General features: G+C 35.3%; 1 pseudogene; it reads left to right on the forward strand.

The window, feature by feature from the left end:
• The first annotated feature begins 15,949 nt into the window (after positions 1–15,949).
• LOC106967485 (cell cycle progression protein 1-like) lies at positions 15,950–18,660 on the forward strand (annotated as a pseudogene).
• The last annotated feature ends 1,783 nt before the right edge of the window (positions 18,661–20,443 follow it).

Consider the following 20,443-nt stretch of genomic DNA (forward strand, 5'->3'; position numbering starts at 1 on the left):
AAATATCTCCTTATTAACTTTTTAATGTCTGTCTCACTCTTACTATTGACTAGACTTGCTAAGAGTTTAACAGTGTTCTTTTAGATCTTTTCAAAGAACTAGCTTATGTCTTTGTTAGTTTTCCCTATTTTTGTCTAATTTCTATTTCATTCATTTCACATTTATATTTTATTTATTCTGCGTTATCTTCTTATGATGACACTTTAAATAATTGATTTTACTATTTTAAAATACATTTTCTGGGATGGGCAATATAAAGCTGTTAATTTAACTGCAAAAATAGCATTGCTTGGGGTGCCTGGGTGGCTCAGTTGGTTGGGCGTCTGACTTCCGCTCAGGTCATGATCTCACAGTTGGTGGGTTCCAGCTCCACGTGAGGCTCTGTGCTGACAGCTCAGAGCCTGGCTCCTGCTTCAAATTCTGTGTCTCTTCCTCTCTCTGCCCCTCCTATGCTCATGCTCTGTCTTGCTGTGTCTCTCAATAATGAATAAACGTTAAAAAAAAAGCATATTCTGCAATATTATATTGTTGTTCCTTCACTATCATTCGGTTCAAAATATTTTCAAATTTTACTTGTAATTTATTTTCTTTTCTAACCTATGGATTTAAATATTTTTATGTTTATGTATTTTTGAGAGACGGGGAGAGAAAGAGAGAGAAACAGGGAGAGGGAGAGAGAGAGAGAGAGAGAGAGGGAGAGAGAGAGAGAGAGAGAGAGCCTGAGCAGGGGAGGGGCAGAGAGAGAGAGAGGGAGATGGAGGATCCAGAGTGGGCTCTGTGCTGACAGCAGAGAACCTAATGCAGGGCTCCAACTCACTATGGATCTAAAGTGTTTTGTTAATTTCTAATTTTGGAAGAGTTTATTTTAGATATCCTCTTCCTATTCTGATTTAATTGTGTTGTGGACAGAGAACATAATCTGTGTGAATTCAGTCATTTTAACTTTATTGAGATATATTTTATGGACCAAGGTCTGATTTATATGGGTAAATGTTCTATGTAAACTTGAAGAAAAATATTTATTCATCAGACTTTCAGTTGTAATATTCTATAGATGTAAATTAGGTCAACTTGGTTACTAATATTCAATTTTTTTAATCTTTACTGCATTTTGTCTGATTTTACTATCGAGTTCTGAGGAAGAAATCTGAAAATGTTCTAGTATCATTGTGGGTTGTTTTGAATTTCCCCCGGAAGTTTTCTCAATTTTTGCTTCATGCGACTTGAAACTCTATTAGTTGACATGAACATAGTTAATATTGTTATGTATTCTTGATGAATTGGTTTATTTACCATTATAATATGCTTTCCTCTACTTCTTTGTCTTGAAGTCCATTTTGCCTTTTATTAGTACCACGTGCATCTTCCTAAACTCAGAATTTGCACTGTATATCTTTTCCTATATGTTTAGTTTCAGTATGTACATGTCTTTTTAATTGTTTTTAATTTTTTAACGTTTATTCATTTTTGAGAGACAGAGACAGAGGGTGAACAGAGAAGGGGCAGAGAGCAAGAGGGAGACACAGAATCCGAAGCAGGCTCGAGGCTCTGAGCTGTCAGCACAGAGCCTGATGTGGGGCTTGAACCCACAAACTGTGAGATCATGACCTGAGCTGAAGTTGGACACTCAACTGACTGAGCCACCCAGACGCCCCTTTGTCTTCTTAATTTAAAAAAAAGATTCTTGCAAATAGTATGTACTGGAATCTTGCTTTTTCTAAAATCCAATTTGACAATCTTTTGCTTTTAGATGGAGTGCCAGTCCACTTATCTTTCATATAATTTTTGATATGATGGAGTTTAAGTATCCCATCGTGATAGGTGTTTTATAATTAACCCTTCAGTTATTTTTCTTATGTTCCTCAGTTTCTGCTTTATTTCAGTAAGTTTTTCGAAATTAAAAATATTCTATTTTATCTTCATTGGTGTTTTGACTCTGTATTCTTTGTATTGGTTTTTATTGCTCTAGAATACAATGTGAAAAACTTATATAATTATATTCACTGCTCAGCCACAATCCTTGTTTTTGTTGGCATATATTTTACTACACTATATGCTAAAATCCCATAATAAATTGTTTTCATTTTTTCTAGAATGCTTAATAGTCTCAGTTGTTTTCAAAAATAGCTAAGAAAAATGTCACTATACATAATATGCTATATATGTATATGTAACATTATATATATTTATATGTATATATAAAACCTTTCTGCTTCTGATTATTGTTGACAGTAATTTGGTTATACTCTTTAACAACCTTAATAAACTTTAAATACTTTAACTATTAAAATAATAAACATAGTTTCATGCAAAAGCTTTTACAAAAGTGGTATTCAACCCTAAACTGCCTATTGTACAAGGTTAAAAATGACAATGTCTCCATTTATAAATATATTTCTCAGTATTCCCATTGTCATTTTTATTGTGTAATCATTTGTGACTCCATGTGAGTTTCTGCCTGTTCTTTCCTTGGGAGGCCATTGTTGTTGGTTGGGTTTTTCAATATGCATTCCAAATCCCTTCTATCTATGTTTCCAACCCCTTTCTTACAGAGACCAGAAAGTTTAAAACTACATTTCTTAGGCCTTTTTGTAGGCAGAGGTCTTTCTGAGACTTAGATTCTACTACTCTGATGTACACTCAGTGACTTGTCTTTGGAACTGAGTCATACGAGGAGAGACATAGAATGAACTGGAAGATGTTATGCTAAGTGAAATAAGTCAGTCAGAGAAAGACAGATATCATATGTTTTCACTCATATATGGAACTTGAGAAACTTAACACAAGACCATGGGGAAAGAGAAGGGGGGAAAATTATTTCCAACAGAGAGGGAGGCAAACCCATAAGAGACTCTTAAATACAGAGAACAAACTGAGGGTTGATGAGGGGCGGAAGAGAGGGGAAAATGGGTGATGAACATTGAGAAGGGCACTTTTTGGGATGAACACTGGGTGTTGTATGGAAGCAATGAATCATGAAAATTTACCCCTGAAACCAAGAGCACACCGTATATAAGGTATGTTAGCTAACTTGACAATAAAGCTTATTATAAATAAATAAATGAATGAATAAACAAACAAACAAACTAAAAAAAAATACTGAGGTCTATTTTGCTGCTGTGAAACACAGTGGAAATATCATTGTCCTGGAGTATGGCAGGTATACAGCCAACTTCCCAATTTAGCAAACAGCTTTCCCATCTAGTGGCCTTTGGATCACGGCAGGAGCAGTGTAGTTCTAAAGCCCACAGCTTCTTAATTCAATAGCTGTCACAAGTGGCTGCTTTCCTGGAAGCAACGTTTCACACTGCAAGGTATTCTTGATAACTCATTTTAGAGTTTCTATCTGTAGCCCTTCTAAAGAATCTATAACCATTTACTATTTGCTTAACATAGCTAGAATGAATTTTACCCTACTTAGCAAAATCCTGACCTTTAGATGCAAATGGAAATTTCTTCTATATATATCCAGCTAGTAGTTAAATAATACTAACAAAACCATACTAGACCTGAATACTTTAAAGACATTTCTAAAATGCCATGAGAGGCATAAACCAGAAAAGGGAAATGGGGAACTTTAAATTTGGTGGAAATGGTATGAATTAGGCACACATTGCTTTATATATCAATAGATTTATATAGCATTCAACACCAAAGGTAGTAAAAGTAAGCAAAATTAGGGAAGTTGAAATACTTTCGTCTGTTTTAATTGATGAAATATTTTCCTTTAATTGGGTATAACAATAGCTATTGTGAGCCTGAGAGATTGAGTAAAATATTTTACCTGCTAAGTTAATAAGGAATAAAAAAAGAAAGGGAGGTATTATAGATGTTAAAGCACTCAAGTGCAGTTAAGGCCAGACAACCTTGAAGTCTGGACCTGCTAAGTGATTCTCCTGGGGTACTGACATTCTCTTTACTCCATATCACAATAAATAACAGAAGTGTGCTATTTTTTTTTACTAGTTATTTGCTCAGTAGGATCCAGATCACTAAGGGATATGTAGGTTGTTAGAAATTTGTGGAGACTTGGGAATCCATTCCTCTTTCTGTTTTCTCTTGCTTTATTTAAACTCTTTATAAATTGTCATATCATTTGCCATGAACTGTATACATTGGTCTCTTTTTACCATTGATATTACTGACTGATTGTATCAGCCCAGCAGATGAATATATTTCAAATGGGGAAACTATTAAAATTGTTTTCTGGTTGTAAGAGAACAGATTTAGATTTAATATTTCTTAAAGTTTGTTTTCTATATTTATTGCCATATTTTCTATAATATTAATTTCTATTGAATATCAGCATTCTGTTTGTATTGTCTGCTTTCTTCATTGAATATATTTGTATTCAATCTAAATCATATTTCATTGGGATCATTAGCATTAACGATTATCTTTAATGTTCTATATTTCTTCAGTTATAATGACCATTGTATTATGCATTAGAGATTGTTGTACCTTTATTTTTATATTCAGTTGTATATATTTCTACTTTTATCTATTCATAGGTCTAATACTTTAAGAGCCGCATGCGTGTATTCATATTGATTTTTATTATGTGTGCTTCTTTAAAATTGTCTATAGGTCTATTTCTCTTCTTTCTGGTTTTGGATAGCATTGAAGATGGATAAACAACTTTTGACTTTACGTGGAGAATTGCACCAGCCACATCTGGACTTTAATTATCTGTCTGCCCCTAAATGACTGAATATATCCCCTGGAAATTCATATATTGAAATCTAATGTTCAATGTGATGGTGTTAGGAGGTGGGACCTTTGGGAGCTGGATAGGTCACAATGGTGGAGCCCTCATGAATGGGATTAGTGCCCTTTATAGATAAAGCCCTACAGAATTCCTTGGCCCCTTTTCCCATGTGAGGTTACAGTGAAAAAACGGCCATCTAGGAAGTGAGTCCTCATCAGACACCAGATCTGTGGGTTCCATGATCTTGGACTTTTCAATCTCCAGAATTAAAAGAGTGAGAATTAAATGTCTGTTGTTTATAAGCTCTTCAGTTTGTACTATTTTGTTACAGCTTGAATGGACTGACACCAAACATCCTGAAGTCTTTGAGGTATATGGTGAAGATTGTATCAAACTAATCCCTGAGACATACCTCTTTAGGTATACTACAATTTATAAAAATTTTTATGTTGATGAATGTGGATGTTGTTCATATGAGTTAATGGTTATATGTTATTCCATTTAATATTTAATAATATATTTTCCTATTCAGTATTTCTGTTTAAAATTTCTTATTTTTACAAAACTTCAAAAAACTTTTTGTACATGTCTTATAGAAAAAACAAGCATGATTTTTTGTCTACAGTGTACACACTGAAGTAGAATTGCCACATTGTAAAGTATGTCCATCTTCAACATTGCTAGGTTGTAACAATTTCTCTTTAAAATGCTTATACCTCTTTATACTCTCACAAGCAATGAGTGTGTTTCTATTTCCTTCTCATTCCCACCAGTACTTGGTATCAGAGTTCAAAATTTTAAGGTTTTTGTTTTCAATCACCTTTGTTTTAATTTGTATTTTCCCAATACAATTAATGCAGTTAATAATCTTATTATGTTTATTGACCACATTTTTCCATAAAACATTTTCTCAAGTCTTTTTCTCTTTTTTTCTATTATTCCTTTCTTCAGATTAATTTGAAGAAATTCCTTATATTCTGCATATTATTCCTTTGTTAGTTTTTTTCTATTGCAAATATCTCCTCCAAATCTATAGCTTAACTTTATACTTTGTGTTAATTATGTTCTTTTTTTATTTAAAAACATTTTAATGTTTAGTTTTGAAAGATAGAGAGAGACAGAGTGTAGTTGGGGAGGGGCAGAGAGAGGGAGACACAGAATCGGAAGCAGGCTCCAGGCTTGGAGCTGTCAGCACAGAGCCCGACGTGGGGCTCGAACTCATGAACCACAAGATCATGACCTGAACTAAGTCGGACACTTAACTGACTGAGCCACCCAGGCACCCCTAAATATGTTCTGTAATACAGACATTTTTATTGCAAAATAATGTAGTTTATAATTTGTAAGTTATGTGTCTTAATAAGGAAATACTTTTCTGTCCTAAATTCACACAGACATGTTTTTTGTTCTAAGCATTTTAAAGTTTAGCTTTCTGAACTTTAATCTACATGGCAATTATTACTTTTGTACATGGTAATGAAAAACTGATCTGGTTTCACCTGTTTTAAAGACAGACAACCATCTGTCTCCGGACACTTATTGCAAAATACCTGTTTCATCCACTGATTTTAGTGCCATTTTGTTATATTCCAAATGTGGATATTCTCTATATGTTTGGATCTTTCCCTTTTCATTTTTTTTACTTTATTTAAGATATTTGCATTTAAGTTCATAAATAGGATTGGCATGTAATTTTCTTTACAAAACTGTTCTGTTTGTTTTGTTTTGTTTGTCCAGACATGATGTTAGATCACAGAGATAAGGACTAAACTTCAGAAATGGCAGAGAAGTGATGTGGCCCCTAGCTACTCCACAGCCCTGAACTGCTTGAACTTTTACATGAGATAGTAGTATAGTTAGATTTTGCTTGAGCCTTAATTGGGCAATCAGTTTTATTTTTGACTGAAAAATCCATTCTTTTTTTTTTTTTTTTTTTTTGAGAGAGAGAGAGAGAGAGAGCGCGCACGCCAGCCTCTACAAGCAAAGGAGGGGCAGAGAGAGAGGGAAGGACAGAATCCTAAGCAGGAAGTCCAATGCAGGGCTCGATCTCACAACCATGAGATCATGACCTGAGCTGAAATCAAAAGTTGGATGCTTAACCTACTAAGTCACCCAGTAAAAATCTAATCTTAAGCAATCTTACATATATTCTACATTTTCCCGAGCTGGACTTCATATTTTTGTGTAAAACTTATATTCATTTTTAAAGTTTCCAATTCATTGCAATAAGGTTTTTCATAATAATTTCTTATGATCTATAAAATGCTCTATGGTTACATGATATTTTGTATACCTTATGTTCTTTGTGAATTTGTCTTTTTTTTTCTTAATCAGATTTGGTTTTGAATTAACCTTTTTAATAAACTTTATTGATTATTATTATTATTGATTCCTTGTGACATACGGAATCATTACTAATTTCTATTTTCAGTAATAGATTCTATAGCATAGGAAACTTTATTATTATAGGTATAAAAATATATAACACAGAAATCTTTTAAGGATGTGAGTCTTTAAAAACTTGCTCTATTTCTTATGTAGCTCTTAGACTAGTTTTCCACAGCTTTGGTTTGGGTAATTGATTTCTTTTTTTAAAAAAGCATCAAGAATTTAAGGGCGCCTGGGTGGCTCAGTTGGTTGAGCGTCTGACTTTGGCTCAGGTCATGATATCCTGTCTTGGATCCTGTGTTTGAGCCCTGCGTTGAACTATGTGCTGACAGCTCAGGGCCTGGAGCCTGCTTCAGGTTCTGTGTCTCCCTCTCTCTCTCTGCCCTTCCCCACCTGTGCTCTCTCTCTCTCTCTCTCGCCCTCAAAAATAAATATACATTTAAAAATGTTTTAAAGTATGGAATTTCATATTTATTAACTATAAATATTCTCTTCATAAAAATCTTCTATGTTGTTACAGTCCCATTTTCATTTCCAAATTTGTTTTCATTTTTATATTTTTTACTGTATGTCCTAGAGATTGGTCTGTTTTTCTGGTTTTTGAAAATTAGTTCTAGCTTTTATTTACATAGTATATTATTTGTTTAATACCACCTAATTATTTTTGAATATAAAATATTTTATTTATATATTATTCTCTTGTTAGCATTATTATTGTTATTATGTTTTATATCATAATCCCTCCAAAGATTGTTTGAAACATATTCCTAAGTGTTTAGATTATCAGAGGTGTGTAGGTCTTAGCAGAGGGAAGGGACTACTTTTAATGGAGTTTCCTAAAAAGTTGTCATCATTTCCTTATTTACTAACTATTTAAATGGCTTTTGCAGATCTTGGGTCCTATTTCTGTGAAAACTCTTCCCCTGTATATCCCTGATGAGATGAAAATCACATGATTTCCCTAAGAGATCTGCCTGGGGACAGACTGCAGTAATATTCAAGTCCTGTTGAATGCATTAGATGTATTGGGTCTCTGAGGCCTTGAGAGATAATAATGAATAAGAATCTTGCATGGTACCCCAAGTCTTTATTTAAGTAAATTTCCCCAGGTTATTCCAATACCTGGGAATATCAGCCAGTATATCCTTCCCACTGTCTTGAAACAGTAAAGTGTTTTACTGTAATACATAGACCTTTGTGTGGCACGAATGGAGTTTAACTATTTCCTAACCATATGCAAAATGGAACTTACAAAAAAAGGTTTATTTTATAATCTAAGGCATTAAATGAAGTCCTAATGGATTCAGAGTTTTGCTTCAATGTGTTATCTGTCTGGTCACAAGTATCTCTCAAGCCCTTGTCTAGCCACAAAAAGAGAAGATGGTTTCTGAACACCAGTTAATTTGCAAATAGAATACATTTTAAATTTACAAAGACAAAAAACCTGTTTTGCTACATTTGGTGAATTTGAAATGTCTCCATTTTCCAGTTTGCTTATAAAAATGATTTTGGTTTTGTTAGCAGTGTGGCAGTATAACTCTAGGAGTGTAAGATTTGAATGACATTTGTAAGAATCACCCATTTTCTGCCAAACTCTCCATAACTCATGCTCATTTTCAGTGGTCAATTATCTCCACCTGGGAGTCCTGCAGAAGTGATGTACTTATTCTCAAGGGATAGGTGTCACTTCCATTTGATCACACTAATGGGATTCCACAGTGGCAGGCAACCCTGTTCATGTGGGCAGGGATAGCCCTGCTGATGAAATGGCCTTCAGAGGCACTCCATAAATTAAGCCACACATCAGCGCTACTGGGCCTCTCATCTCTTGTTCTCTCACGCTCATTCAATGATGCTGGGGAGCTCAGACCTAGTTCATACTTCTCAATTTCTTTATTTCCATGATGCAGAATTTGGAGAACAGGAAAATCACATAAAACACACTTGGAATTATACTAACATTTAACGATCCAAGCTTTTCTCTGTGATTTGGTGAGCATTTATGCTTATTTGATGGACTGGCATCTTTTGTGCACTCTTCCAATGTGGCATAATCAGTCCCTTGTTCTCAAGTTTGAAGCTAGAGCATCTTCTCTCAGCCCTCCTATTGTCTGCATGGTTCTGTCACTCAAAAGTTAGATTTGGAAGTAAGCAATAGGGGGCAGTGGGCACAGTGCAGAATCTATCTTTTGGTGGAGACGGTGATAGTTTTGGGGACCCCATGCAATCTCAAAGCGTGAGCTGTAATTCTTGTGCTCATTGACAGTGGCAGGGATAATCTCACTGAAGCAACACCCATGTTGTGGTTGCTGGCTCAAGCTGCTGGGACTGGCTCTCCAACCTTCTTAGACATCCTCTCAGTTTCCTAATATCCTTTAATAATGTATTAAGTGTTACTTAGAATGGGTTCTTAACTCTGCAACCAGGAACTCTGAGCTCGCACATTCTCTTGCACTTGCTAGTCACATGCTGGACATTTTGATTTTCTTTGTCTTTCCCAAAACACCATCTGTCCCCACCTCGAGGCTCTTCAGTTGATGTTCTTTCTGCCCCAAACACAGATATACTCAGAGTTGGCATTTTTCATCTTTAGACTTCTGCTCTAACACTGCCCTTTCAAAGAAGCCATCCTGGCAATTCTTCTACAACTTAGTGATCTCTACCATGTTCCTTGTTTATTTGGTTTGTTTATGTATCTTCATGTCTTCCTTACGACATGAGGGCAGAACCTTTTTTTGTTTTGTTTTGTTTACTAACATATTCTCAGAATCTGAAATAAAGCCTGGCAAATGGTTAGCATTCATTTTTTATGAATGAGTGGATGAATGAATGAATGCATCGATGAATGAATAAATATGCCTAATGTATTGTTTCACTTTAAAGAGCTTTTTAAGGACAGTATTAAGAAACACGTGTTTGTATTTTGGCCTAGTAAGAGAAAGAACTGAGAAACTCAAAGGAGAATTGAGATAGAAGTGGAGAGAATATGGAGAAAAGTGAGGGTTTTTCAAAGGGAAAAATGGTGAAGCCAAGTATAAAACCAAAGTGTAGTAATCTGGGGAGGTTATCACATGTACATTGATAGCAGCCTTGTACTCAGAAACTCATGAGAAACTGTGATGGATAAAAGAAAATCTAAGAAGTCCCTGACACTTTAGTGCTATGGAATAGTTAGTGGAAAAGAAGGAAGGTTTATGCAAAAGGAAAGGGAGAGAGGGAAACATGTGAGTGATGCAGTCCGAATATTGTTGGAAATAAATTTCCTCAAGAGTTTACATTACTCTGAGTGAAAAATCTGAAACCATTATTTGGGGATAAGTTATTCAGACACAAAAATGATTGTTTGGGATTTGTGTTCTAAAGTTCATTCCTACGAAACAGATGATGAAGCGCTAATAATTTTTGAGAGAAAATTAATCTCTAAACTTCAATATGTAATAGTGGAATAATAGCTAAATCCTAATACTGGCAAACTTGCAAATTATACCTCATCAATTACTTTTCTAATTAGTAGGTAGATATCTTGAGGCACTATGATCATTTAGATTTTAATTGTCAGACAGACAGTGTCATCTATAGCTACTCCTTATGTCCCAATCAAAAAAAAATTATGCCAAGATAGCAACTATAGTTTTGATGATTATAGATCATGGTTAATTGGGTAATGGGCATGATTCGGTTCTATTGCTTATTCAGTCAGAACATAATTATGATCATATTATCCACTATCCCATGAGCATGTGTATGTTTTCCCCTCCAAAATATCTTAGTGTATAATGTAAATAAGTACATAAAGTTTCTCTCTCAAGAGGAATTACAGATTACAGTTGAATTCACTTAAAAGATATTCAGAAATCATTACAACATGCTAAGTGGATGCATACATACATAATGAAATGTATATAGCATGCCAATAATAACAAGGGCATCTAATGAACTTATAGTAGGTACAGGGAGTTATTACCAGGGATTTGTGTGCATTAACACGTTTAATCCCCATTGCTCTCTTATGAGATAGGTTCCTTATTATTCCCATGTTATACATGAGAAACATAGTTTTTAGGAAGATCAGATGACCTCATTCATTAAACAATGAATGAGTAGCAGGGTCAGGATTTTCATCCAGGATTCCTGCCACCAAGTCTGTGTGCTTAACCATAGAGCAAAACTGCCTTGGTGGTGGGAATGATAGGAGTTTGGAGTTAGCCCGGCTCAAATTCCAGTGCTGACTGTGACTTGAATGCTATTCTTCCTCCTCTCTCAAATTTAAAAATCTTCATTTGTAATAGATAAGCAAATAACAAGTAAACAAATAAAAATCATGAAATCAATCTATGAAAATATTTATTGCAAAGGTCTGAAAGTAATGTATTGTTTGAAAGTAAGGTAGTGCATAGGGGCTCCTGGGTGGCTCAGTCTATTAAGCGGCTGACTTCGGCTCATGTCATGATCTCACAGATCATGAGTTTGAGCCCCACCTCAGGCTCTGTGCTGACAGCTCAGAGCCTGGAGCCTGCTTTGGATTCCTTGTCTCCTTCTCTCTCCACCCCTCCCTGCTCACAGTCTGTCTTTCTCTGTCTCTCAAAAAGTGAGTAAATGTTAAAAAAAACATTAGAAAGTAAGGTAGTGCATAAAAGTACCTCGCATGCTGATCAGGATATGCTATGTCCTTGGGTAGCAATACAACTTTTCTAACAATGTTAGAAAATTACCAAAATAAACCAGAAATTCTATTGCTATTTTCTTCATTTTGCTGTTTGAATGTGAGGGGGCTGCTGTTGGGAGATCACCCCAACTCCTGGCCCCAACACACACCAAAATGGATTGTCAGGCTAGTGCATGCAGTGCAAACCTGAACGGTATCCCTTCCAGGGTTGTGATTTGCCTCTGTCATTGTGTTTACTTCTTGGCTAATTTTTAAATGTAATATTTAAGAAGAAGAACCCCTCCTGCCTGGTGTACCTGCTTCTTAACATTGTTGCTGTTGTATATAATTATCTATCACTGAAAAGCTAACAAATTGAGTTCCTCTTTCTTTTCTTTATTTTCCCCTTTGGGTACAATATTCTTTTAATTTATTGATTTCAGGTTTCTGGATGATAGCAATAAGTTTGCAAATATAAAAGCAGATTTCTTAGAGAACTATCATTTTACAGTTTTCAGAAATGCACAAAAAACCTCCAGTTGGGGATTCCTTTAGTTTTAACAAATAAGATTGTGTTAAACCTCCCAGTGGTGATGTCTTCCCTCTTTGATTCATATTATTGGAAGTAATATGCAGAACTGAAAATATTTCTCCAAATCAAAATTTATAATACTTCTGGAAAAAGACCGATGCATTAGATTTGAGAACCCTGTAGTCTTGGATTATCATTCTTCCTTGTTATTATACATTAGCATGGCTTACTCCTATTTTAAATATTCAAATGTAGATCATATAATCAAAAATACCATTAACTGACCACACCACATTACTGAAGAGCCCTGAAACTGAGGTCATTTACATAAATCTAACATTAAAAAAGACTGGCCTTATATGAGTTCTAGTCTGAAATAAAGTAATGTATCTCATATCATTTCCAGTGAGATGTCTGATACTTGAATTGTCAAGAAATAGCAGCCTTTTTATACACAGGTATGGAGTCAGGGTTTCCTATATAGTGTGGCGTAAGGAGAGCCACGAGACACTTTTTGACCCTTTTCTCGTGTAAACCTTATATTATTGTGATGCTCACTTCACTTTAGCACATTTCCTTAACCAACCAAGAGAAGTGTATTTGTATCAGTAAATAAGTTATTGGTCTACAAATAGGATTAAATATTGTACCAGTCAACTATGGCATAGTATGTTGTCCTGTTGAGAAAACAGGATTTATTAATGCATGGTTGATAACATATACTCTCATGAAAAAGAGGAGAGTTAGAAGCAAGTGGAAATTTGTGAGTGATTTTTGATATTGTGAGAGGAGATCATAGAAACAGAAGAACAGGGAGAACACTAGGTATTGAAGAGACAATGGGGCCAAAGGCAGCAGAAGACTTGGGTTAAAAGGGAAATTCACTACATATATATCTCAGTTTCTTCCTGGGCTATCTGTTCTGTTTCATACATTTACTGTTTTATCCTTTTGCCAATATCACACTTTGAGAATACTCTAGGGTCAAATAAGTCATGAAATTAGGTAATACAAGTCCTCTAGTGGGTATCTATGTTGTCAATTATCCAATCATATGTTTTGTGCCCCTTTCACTGGCCTTTTGTCTTTTTACTGTTGATTTGTATTACTTCTCTATTTTTTCTGGACAGAAATTCTTGTTGGTTATACAAATTGAAAATGTCTTGGGGCACCTGGGTGGCTCAGTCGGTTAAGCATCTGACTCTGGCTTAGGTCATGCATGATCTCACAGTTCGTGGGCTTGAGCCCCACATTGGGCTCTGTGCTGACAGCTCAGAGCCTAGATCCTTCTTCAGATTTTGTCTCTCTGTCTCTCTCTGCCCCTCCCCTGCCTGAACTCTATCTCTCTCTCTCTCTCTCAAAAATAAATAAACATTAAAAATAAAAAGTAAAATATTTTATTCCTACTCCTTGGCTTGCCTATTCATTTTTTTTAAATAACATTTTCATGCACAGCAGATATTTTCTTTAGATAAAGTCCAATTTATCTATTTTGTTCTTTTCTGGTTGGTGCTTTATGTGTCTAAGAAATCTTTGCTTCCCTGAATGGCTTGAAGATATCCACCTATCATTTCTTTTAGATTATTTATAGTTTTAGCTTTTGCATTTAAGCCTACTATCCATCTTGAATCAGGTATTTACTGAAAAAAAATGATAACATATGTCAACATAAAATCTTTGACAAGAACATGCACAGCAACATTGTCATAATAACCCTACAGCAGAAACCCAATTACTATGAGGAAGAAATGGATAAGCGATCCTATTGTGTTCACACAATGGAATACTACTGAGCAATAAAAAGTAAGAAATTACTGATATACTCACAACTGGGATGAATCTCACTAATGCTATATTCCACCAAAGGAACCAGACACAAAAGACTACAATTCTATGATTCCATGTATATGAAGTCCAAGAAAGAACAAAATTATTTTAAGGTAAAGAAAATCAGAAAACGGTTCACTTTGGTACCAAAGTAGTGATAGGGCAGGTTCTTACTGTCTGAGAGTGAGAAGGAAGAACTTTCTGGGATAATGGAAAACTTCTGTATCTTGTTTTGAATGGTAGTTACATGGTGTATACAATTGTCAGAACCTATCAAAATAATGCCTGAAATTTGTAATTTTATTGTATGTACCTTATACATCAATATTTAAAAAAAAATAGAGGGGGCACTTGGGTGGCTTAGTCAGTTAAGTGTCTGACTTTGGCTCAAATCATGATCTCATGATTCATGGGTTCGAGTCCCATGTGAGCTCTGTGCTGAGAGAGCTGTGGGCCTAGCCCAGAGCCTGGAGCCTGCTTTTAATTCTGTGTCTCCCTCTCTTTCCCCTTCCCCTCCTCACGCATTGTCTCTGTCTCTCAAAAATAAATAAACATTAAGAAAATTTAAAAATTAAAAAAAATAAATAAAAATAGAGTTAGAAGGGCATTAAAAGGGATAATGGAATTTTTTCAGAGACAGATATGATGTGAACAGTCATTTCATAAATAATATGCCTCTTGGAGTTGAACTGTCTACAAACTGTGGCTGTGTCCAGTGGTCATAGCAACCTATGCATAATAATGGGAGCAGCATTACCCTGACTTGAAGTAATATACAAGCAGACATTTAACAACAGCCATTATTTTTTGCTTACTTACTTTGTTTTAAGCACTTCACAGATATTACTTCAATTAATTGATCATTAGAGGCCACAGTAATTTTTATTATCAACTGAGTATGCAGCTTTTCTTTGCCCCTTGCTAATGAGGTCAATATTGTGAGCCTGTGACTTTAAAATGGAGAAAATTCATCAAAAGCCAATGTGTGTATGAAGAGATGGTAAAGAAGAAAAATATATCTAAACTAGGAAAGTGTTAATGTCAACTGTTTTAATGCCCAGGGCTAGCTCTAGGCAAATGTTTTAATAGGGAAGTTTATCTTCAGTATCTCAGGAGCCTTTCTTCTAATAAAATCACATCACTTTCACTGCTGTCTCAAACACTCCATTTCAACTCATGGGGCTTACCTACAACTTCTTTTTGTGTCCAATACATATTTGGTATGTTTCTATGCACATTGCTTGTACTGAATCATGTATCCCTCACAGTAAGCTTGTTTGGTAAGTACATTTATACTATTTACCTCCAAAACATATGGATTTAAATTGCATCTTATTACACTCTCATTTCTTCAAAAGTGCACTCTGCGTCACCTCACAGAAATACAAGGTGATACTCAGACACTGACCACCTAGTAGAGGAGGTGGTTTTATCCATCAAATCCATTTAGTACAAATTATTCATAGGCAGCCATTTTCTCTAACTATTGATTCAACAAGTACTTACTAAGCACTGACTCTCTACTGGGAACACTTATTGACCCTGAGCGTTTAGATACTATAGAAGGACACTTGTGGAAGATAGTCTCAAATTCTCAAACTTCAGACATTTCAGGAGGGGTAATATTCTCTAATGCTGGGATCGTTGCCCTCCTGGAAATAACTCAGTGTTGTCACCTTAAAAACTGATGCTGCCAATCCTATGTTGCACTAATTAGAGTTCCAAGCCATGAAGACTACAAAACAGAGACATGTAGGGCTTAGAACTGGGTGTGAAGTACAGATATCAAAGTACTTTCTACAGGCTATGACCGCCACCACTGTAGCATCTACCTCATTAAGATGGAGGTAGTGCTGTCCGTTCAGACCTGAAAAATGTCTGAAAATTCCAGTGACAGTGATTTATCTTATGGTTGGACTGTCATCCATCATGAGGGGTCTGATGTAGAGATGGTGAATTCTGAACATGGTACAACCAGTGACAGCTGTGAGCTCGCTCCAGAATGTACATCTTTAGAGCAAGAGAAGCTACAAGTATTGCAATCAGAGGAGGGAAAGAGTAGCTAAAATGGCATAGTGTAAATGGAAGAAGAAACTGCTGATCCAGCTTTGGAGGAAACAAAGTCAGCACTTGAGAGAGAAGAAGAAAAGTCATCTGAAGACAATGTCTCTTTTGGAGCTGTCCGTGATGATTCTGATATTGTTAACCGTAAGCCACCTAAGTTAGAAGAAATTGGAAATTAAGAAGCTATAATTGTTGGAGAGGCACAGAGTCCAGAAGACTTTAACATGGGCTCTTTTTCTAGCACCCAGGATACATCCTATAATCCAGAAACTTCGTTTTCATCACAGGCTAGTGATGACGAATCAAAAAGTATTGAAATCAGTCATCAGCCTAGTCCTGACTTTAGATGATGGCATGCTAGGAAGAAGAGTGTTCTTAGTTCAGAATCTGAGGAGCAGCTACTTGCCAAACAAGAAACCAAACCCTCTAAGGAATTGTGTAAATGGCAGTTCAACAGTGGTCGCAATAAGTGTGTTATACTTGATTCGTGATTGCAATCGGCATGGGATTTGGATATTTCTATGGCATACTTCAGCTTCAGAAACATCAACAGTCAGAAAGATACATGAAGATGAACTGAATGATATGAAGGATTATATTTCCCAACAGGAAACAGAAACAAGAATCTTTTATAGATTATAAGTCATTGAAGGAAAACCTTGCAAGATGTTGGGCCCTTACTGAAGGAAGAATGTCTTTTGAGACTCAGAAAAAGAACCCTGATGCATAAAATGAATATTTAAGAATATCTCTGTAGAAGGAAGAAAAAGCCTTATCTTCATTAAAGGAAGAGTTAAGGAAACTAAGAGAACAGATTAGTATATTGGAAGATAAAGGGACAGGGACTGAATTGGTTACGGAAAATCAGAAACTTAAGCAGAATCTGGAAAAAAGAACTAAACACACATAGCTTTCTTAACCAAAGGGAGACTCTTTTCACAGAAGCAAAGATGCTAAGGAGGGAAATGGAGAGAGAACAACTAATAACCATGGCTTTAAAGGCAGAACATCAGCAGTGAAACTCTAGTGAGTCATATAACAACTCAGACTCTCCCAATGTATTGAGTGAAAAAAAGGAAATAGAAATCTGATGGGAAGGACTCACCAAATTGGAGCAGAAGCTAAACTTTGAACAGCAGCATTCTGATTTGTGGGACAGACTGTATATTGAGGCAAAAGATTGAAATGTAAAACAAGAAACTGATGGAAAAAAGAAAGAGGGCAGAGGAAACAACAGGGCTAAAAATAAGTCAAAGGAAACATTTTGGGTTTGGTGAAGGAAAAATTTGATGCTATGAAGAATTCTACCAAGGATTTTGTGAGGCATCATAAAGAAGAAATTGAACAGGCTAAGGCAGCTGTGAAAGAAAATCTGAAAAAAATCTCAGCTTCAGTTAAATCCACTTTTAGGCATTTCAAAGATACCACCAAGAATATCCTTGATGAAAAGGACAATAAAAGATTTGGTGCCACAAAAGCAGCAGCTAAAAAGCCAACAAAGGTCTTTTTTTTTTAATAATTTTTAAAATTTTCTATTCATTTTTGAGAGAGGGGGAGAAAGAGTGAGAGTGAGAGTGAGAGTGAGAGAGAGAGAGAGAGAGAGAGAGTATGAGCAGGGGAGGGGCAGAGAGAGAGGAAGACACAGAAACCAAAGCAGGCTCCAGGGTCTGAATTATCAGCACAGAGCTCGACGTGGGATTCAAACCCAGGAACCATGAGATCATGATCTGAGCCCAAGTCGATGCTTAATCAACTGACCCACCCGGTACGCCCAACAACAGTCTTTAGTGAATGTTTACACTCACAGTATAGGCACGTACATAAAACAAGAATAATAGAGGTAAAGAGAGTGAAGGAAAGAAAAGCCAATTCACTCTGAAGAATTTAGAAAAAAAATACAAATTCACAGAAATGCAGTGCTGAGCATGACTAATGAAAATTATGATTTTTTTCAGAAGTCTTGTTCCGGTGTATTGAATGTGTTCAACAGGAATCCATTAATTTTTTAATATGAAAGTATTGAATCCTGTAAGGATAGATGAATTTATTTAATTAAAAAATATTTAGTAGAAAAACTTGATGGTTTTCATCATTAGGAAGAATGATCCATTTATCAATAAGTTTTCCTAAGTGGTATCTTTATTTATGATCAGAGGCTCTTCACTGACTTTGCTAATGATGTTAAAGATTATCTTAAAGACATGAAGTGATATCAGATAATGGTGGAGTGTTGGAAAAGTGGATGGGCATATATATATATATAGACACTTCTTTGGTCACACTCTTTCCCCTAATCTTTTCCGCAGTCAACCAGATAAAAAACAATGAATGGTACATATTGAAAACTCCAGGCATCGAAAACAAAAGCAGAAGCACCCTTAGCCACAATCTTCTAAAAGAGAATGTAAATGACATAAATATGGTTGTGGTAATGGAAGACACATGGCAGATCTTGAAATAGAATTGGGGCAGTTACCTTTTGACCCTAAATATTGATCATCATGGTTAACTTAAATTAGAAAATAGTAACAGAAACATGGATGCTGTCCACAATGTTTGGCGTTGAAACTGAAATGAAATTATCAAGATAATGTCTATCATTCCTAAGTATCAGTTTGATGACTCTACATTATTACTCAGAAGCATCAAGCAAAAGCTTACTAACTTGCATTTTCCTGTAGTTGAGCTTTGCTGTTTTTTTTTTTTTTTTTTGCACTGTAAATGTTCAACTGTAGTTTTAAGGAAGTCAGGCATGCAACAGATTTTGTACATGCAATGAATCTTCCTTTTAGTGTATGAGCTTAAAGTGAGCTCAAATCATATGACAAAGTGTAATTAACACTGATATTTGTGTTACATTTTCAGTAGAGCTTGAAAAGAGTACATTGTGATGGAATTTCATTTTTAACATTTTATAATCTTACACTTGCTTCTTGTCTTTTTTTTTTTTTTTTTTGTTTTTGGCTTCAAGAGCCCCATTGACTTGTGATGAATTTGCTGCCTTCTTATGAGTTTGCTGACTTGTTCTCTTGTGAAATTTCTTGGACATCTGAATATTGTAGAAGAAACAATAAAACTCACCATGAGGAAATCTAAAGGTCTTTATTTAAAATCTGGCATTTGTATTAAAATATGATTTTATATTAAAATATGATTTTATACTTTGTGATATGTTTTATACATTTCCTCAGTAGTGATATTTGGTAAAGCAGTTGACTGTTTTGTTTTGTTTTGGGTTTTTTTGTTTTGTTTTGTTTTTTTGCTAGTTCCATGAATCTTGCCCAATGTTTACAGGCTTATTTATGCAGCATCTGAATATTTCTACCCAGCAATGTCTATTTCTAGGAAAGATTTAAACACAGTTCAGAATGTCATCTTCTGGAACATCTGAGTTTCCCTTTTAATTTCTATTCATAGACATATATGTGACTTCCAGTTTGACCTTCTGGCAAATGAGTGTGGAAGAACAGAGAAGTTCTCTCATAGCTGCTTGAAATTAGGAAAGCTCTTATTTCCTAGAAGTAAATAAATGTTTGAGTAAATAAAGGCTACATTTTGCTGGAGGGGGGAGTACTTTCTACATCGTTCTTATGTCTATTTCTTATGGCTGCTGTAACAAACTACGACAAATTTGTTTGCTTAAAACGAAAACAAATTTACTATCTTACAGTTCTGGAGTGCCAAAGTGTGAAATGGGTTTCCCTAGGTTAGAATCAAGGTGTTGCCAGAGCTGTATTATTTCTGAAGGTTCTAGGAAATAATCTATTCCCTTGAATTGTCTAGCTTCTAGAGGGGACCTGCACTCATGGCTGGTGGCCTCTTCTGCATTCAGAAGCCAGCTGAATCACTATGTTGTACACTTGAAACTAATATAACACCATATGTTAACTACACTAGAATTAAAATAAAAAATAAGCAAACAGACAAAAAAACAAAAGTCAGCAGTGCTTAGCATCTTTACATTTCCCTCTGTACCTCTGCTTTCCTTTTAACTCGTAAGGACCCCTGAGATTTCTTTGGGCCCTTCTGGATAATCTCGGATTAGCTCTCCTTCTCATATTCTTAATTTAATCACATTTGCAAAGTCCTTTTTGCCACATAAAGTAACATATTCATAAATTCTAGGGATTAGGACATGGCATATTGGAGCAGGGGACATTTTCTGCCTACCACATTATAGTTATGTATTCCATCAAAAGTATCTACATTGGAAATGTAGCTAATCCATAAATCATGTACTTAATGGTCAGGATATATGTTATACCTAAGGTAAATTACT

Source organism: Acinonyx jubatus, chromosome B1 (assembly GCF_027475565.1).
Source record: "Acinonyx jubatus isolate Ajub_Pintada_27869175 chromosome B1, VMU_Ajub_asm_v1.0, whole genome shotgun sequence".
NCBI classification, from domain to species: domain Eukaryota; kingdom Metazoa; phylum Chordata; class Mammalia; order Carnivora; family Felidae; genus Acinonyx; species Acinonyx jubatus.